This window comes from Octodon degus, unplaced genomic scaffold (genome assembly GCF_000260255.1).
Source record: "Octodon degus isolate 3935 unplaced genomic scaffold, OctDeg1.0 scaffold00001, whole genome shotgun sequence".
Classification (NCBI taxonomy): Eukaryota; Metazoa; Chordata; class Mammalia; order Rodentia; family Octodontidae; genus Octodon; species Octodon degus.
This window is the reverse complement of record NW_004524577.1, coordinates 36,121,523-36,126,726: the sequence shown is the minus strand read 5'-3', so window position 1 is coordinate 36,126,726 and position 5,204 is coordinate 36,121,523.

The following is a 5,204-nucleotide window of genomic DNA, read 5'->3' as shown; positions in this document are numbered from 1 at the left end:
CCCAGACTGAGGGAGAGCCTTGCGGCATGTTTTTTTTTTTTTTGCCATTAGTGAATCTGCTATGATAGATCATCAATACCCGAAGACCACAGTTTGTATTAGGGCTTATGCTTGGAGTTCCACATTACATGGAGCACAGTGACCTGTACCCACCAGTGTAGTATCATACAGAGTGTTTTCCCTTCCCTAAAATGTCTCTGTGCCCCATCTATTTATCATTTTCTCCCCCAAAGTCCTGGAAGTTACACTTATTTTAAAGTATCCAGAATTGTGTCTTTTCTAGAATATTCTATAGTTAGAACCAGATAGTATACACTTTTTTCAGGTTGGCTTCTTTTACTGATATGCATCTGTTTCCTTCATGTGTTCTTATGACTTTCTCGCTCATATTTGTAACTGAAGAATAAGGTCTCATTATTTTTATATGCTCCAGTTTTTTAAAGCCATCCACTAACCGTGGTCACCTCCTGTACTTTTCATTTTTGAAAAATTATAAGATAACACAGCATAAATGTCCATGTGCAGATTTTTGTGCGATCTATGTTTTTAATTCATTTGGCAAATAACTCCTTTGGTGAAGAACTCCTTCTGGAAGGGGTATGTTTAATTTTGTAAGACACTGCCAACCCATCTTGCAAAGTACATGGAATAGTTTGCGTTCTCACCAGCAGCGAGGAAAAGTTCTTGCTGCATGGCCCTGTTGGCGTCTGGTACTGTCATGCGTTAGAATTGGGCCGTCCTAATGGGCATAGAGACTTATTTCATTGTTGTTGTAACTTACAATTCTTTAATGGTGTGCAATGTGGAGCATCTTTTCACACATTTATATGTTATTTGTCTGTCTCTCTATCATCTATCTATCTATCTATCTATCTATCTATCTATCTATCTATCTATCTATTTTTGGTGAGGTGTCTGTTAAGGTCTTTTGTTCACTTTAAAATGAGATTATTTTATTGTTGAGACTTAAGAACTCTTTGTGTATTTTGGTTAATAGGCCTCTATCAGATATATCTTTTATAATTATTTTTTCCCAGTCTATGGTATATTTTCTCATACTCCTGATATTGTTTATTTTTAACCAGAAAGTTCTAACGTTAATGAAATTAAGCTTACTAAATATCTCTTTCACAAACTATGGCCATGCTGCTGTGCCTAAAAAACTCATCATCATTCCCAAAGTCCTGTAAGGTTTTCTTCCATGTGTTCTCCTCAAAATATTATAGGTTTGGGTTTTAATTTTGCCCTATAATAGATTTTGAATTATTTTTTAGTGAAGGGCTTAATAAGATTTTTGTCTAGATTGATTTTATTTTGCTTTTTTTGTTTATTCTTTTATTTATTTTATTTTATTTTAATTTTTCTTGGCAAAACCGGGGATTGAACTCAGGTCCTCGCGCTTGCCGGGCAAGCGCTTATTGTACTGAGCCATCTCCCCGGCTCCCTGCTTATTCTTTTAAATCATTGCACACATAATGCCATATGAATAAACCCTAAATTGGCCAAGTTCCCAGTGGTGGTATTTATTTTGGATTTAATTGTTTGCTGGAACAGTTTTGGTCTAATGAGTAACCTGATATCCATTGTTCAGTGAAACTCTGTGAGTGTATCTCTGGCACGGTGCTACTTATTGCCAAATTGCCCTCATTAGATATTGTTCCAGGTTATGCTCTCTGCACTCCAGTGATACCAAGCTCTGGAAGCTTTTATGTGTTTGCCAAATTAGTGGGTGAAAATAGTATGCTCCTGTAGTTCATTCCATTTGCATTTCCCTTATTATGAGCAGGGATGATTGTCTTATTGCATGTTTAACAGCAACTGTGTTTTCTATTGGGTGGAGTGTCACCCTCTGCCCACTTTTCAGTTGGGTTGTGAATGCTGTTTATAAATGAGCTGTAGGATTGTTTTTTTTTTATTATGAAATCAGTTGTATCTACATATGTCATATGAGAACCATTTTCCCTTTCAGTTACTTATTTGTGTTTTGGTCTTAGAGTGTGTTTTTCTTACTTATTTTTGGTACTGGAGATGGAACTTAGGACCTTGAGCTTGCCAGGCAGGCACTTATACTGCTGAGCTATCTCCCTGACCGTTTTTCTCTTTATAAGCTAATTTTTAAGTAATTTTTGTTTTTAAGTGTGAGTTTTGAGTTTTGTGTCCCATTAAAGAAAGTGTAATTTTTTGTTTCAATAATTTTATGGCCTTGTGCTTTTAGGGATGGTTTTAAATTCGATGATAATTTGGGGAATCATTTCTCAATTTTACATTGGCAAGATCAAAGCTGAAATTAATCTTAAATTGTTGAGAATATATGTTTATAATCTATTTTCCTCTCCTTACCTATTACTGAGTTTTGAGTTCCTTCTTGATGTTGAAAATGGCCAAGCTGCGACTGTCTCAGGTATTCCGGGGAAAGGACTCTTTTATGTACTGTTTAGGATAAAATCTAGTGGCACACTATCCAGTAGAAATATGTAGCCACAATCTGAGGTACAGGATCTCAAGATAAATCCTGAGGGCATTTCACTGACCTTGTCAGACCTAAAAGCTACAACTCTTGTTGCACAGGTCCTGCTTTACCTTGGTCTTAACCATCCAGTAGAAAAGTATGAAGATGAAATATAGGAAGTAAAGCCATGTTGTTATGTTGAGCTGTGGGGGACTCAGGTCAATAATTTCTGACATTGCCAGTTAAACAGAAGACCCAATACTATTGTGGGCTACTGGACTCTTTTAGAATATTTTGCTGAGTTTACACACCTATAATATTCAACAACGGAACTTAAAAAAATTGGGGTATAACTATGAATGTCCATTTTGTATCTGTGTATTCAAAGTGGTTGGGATAGATATATAGTTGCATTCTTTTAATGAATAGAATGATTTTTTCTAATGGTGTTTGTAAGTAGGATCACAAGTCTGCATCTTGTACAGCAATTAACCACTGAGAAGAATGTATGCAGTGTATTATTTGTTGAAACTGTACTTTCGATTTGATTTGAAACTGTCTCATTGCTATATGTTTATCAATAAAACTTTGAAAAGAAAAAAAAAGAAATATGTAGCCAGATGCCCGTGATGTCACTCGCACAATAGCCCTGCACGGGGTGCTGGATCTTTGCAAGGTGGCCAGACATGGATGAGTGGCCAATGCCCAGGTTGAAAGACCGAAGAACTGAGCTCTGCTCTTGACACCACGTAAATCAGCAGAATGAATGCATGTCTCTTGTTCTTCCTCTGTATTTCAGTTTCTTTAGTTTTAAAACGACACTCAGAGAAGTTGTTTTTCTCATCCTGCAGAACTATTGTGAGGCTTGGAGAAGTGTGAAGATGCTTTGAAGTGTTAACAGGACATTAAATCTGATGCCAGGGCTGAAGCAGAGCCAGCCCCTCAGCGGTGGCTGTTTCCAGTTTTGACATTAGGAGCCCTAAGTGTTAGGGCTCCATTTTTTCATCTCTTAAGAAGTAACTATTTTAAATAATACCTTGAAATGAATGATAGAAGGGTTGTAGACAAAGCAAACGTTTGGGGTGGAGTTGTTCTCAGGTAGCCTACTGCTGTCTCCAGCACAGCTCTGGGAAATTCTCACGGGGAGGACCATGAAGAAATAAGGGTGAGAGTGAAAATGCAGAAGGCTGAGCTCAGGGGGAGGCCTCTTTCCTGGTAGGAGAGAACGAACTGCGCAATGACTGTAGGGCATTTATTTATACACTTGGCAGGGTGAGGACGGGTGAAACCCTTCACATAACTAGTTGTTTGCCTCGCTCATCTCAAGCACTACATGTTCTCAGGGCTGGCTGAGCTCTGACCCTGTGTGTGTGGTTAATCATCAGCTTCAGCTGCTCCCCACATTGCACCATAGCTTCTCACCCTCTATCATTCTAAGATACCGAAGAAGAACCACAAAATGGACATTATAGAATCTGTGTCACAGGTTCAAAATCTGGACTGTGGGTCACTTTGCTTCCAATTCCAGTTCTGTACTGGGATAATTGTATGATGTAGTTTGTATACCTATAAATTAGAATTTTTAATATATTTTCCTCATAGATATTCTATAAGACACCAAAGACTCAAAATAACGGAGGGGCCGGGGAGATAGCTCAGTAGAATAAGCGCTTGCCTGCCTGGCAAGCACAAGGACCTGAGTGCAATCCCTGGTTCCGCAAACAAACAAACAAACAAACAAAAATATATATATATGCCTTAATGTAGAGCCTGATGCATGGTAAGCTTCATTAAGTATTCTTGATTATTAAAGTTTTAGATATTAGGGACTGTACTTACAGTTTTTATTTGTTGTTTATGACTATTGTAACAAATTCCTGCAAACTTTGTGGCTTATGTGCAAGCAGCTTTGATTCTCTTACAGTTCTAGAGCTCAGCAGTCCAAAACCTGTTTACCTGATTGAAAACAAGGGTTTGCTGGGCTGAGCTCCTTTGAGAGACTCTAGGAGACAACACGCCTCCTTGATTTTCCAGGTTCTAGAGTGTCTCTCCTCATGTTATTTGCCTCATGACCCTTTCTTCCCTCTTTAAAGCCACAAGAAAAGCATCTTCTGAACATTTTCTGTTTCATCTCACATGCTCTTCTGTTTCTATGTCAAATATGTTTCTGTCTTTATGCCATAAGGACATTGTGAAGATATTTAGGGCTCACAAGATAATCCAGAACAGTCTTGCCATCTCAATGTCTTCAATTTTCTGACAGCTAGTGGGGCTGGTGAGATAGCTCACCGATGTAAAGTGCCTGCTTAGGAGAGCTTTGTCAGGCCCAGAGGACTGTAGTTTGATCCCCGGAACCACATGCTGTGCCAGCCCTGCCCTCAGGGTGGGCTGAGCTTCCCCCCCAAATGACACTATTAGAAGTTCATTTTATCATATAAAAATAAAGTCACATATTACAGGAATTAGGACATGGACATCATGATGGGGACATTCAGAGGTTTCAGTCCATGGTAGGCTGACTCCAAGGTAGGAGCATCATGGTGGAAGAGGGGGGAGAAGAGGGTTGCTCACCTCCTGAAAGCCAGAAAGGAGAGAGAGAGAGGGAGAGAGAGAGAGGGAGAGAGAGAGAGAGAGAGAGAGAGAGAGAGAGAGAGAGAGAGGGAGGGAGGGAGAGAAAAAGAGAGCGACAGAGACAGAGACAAAGAGAAAGAGAGACATATACAGAGACAGAGACAGGGAGGGAGGGAGAGAGAAA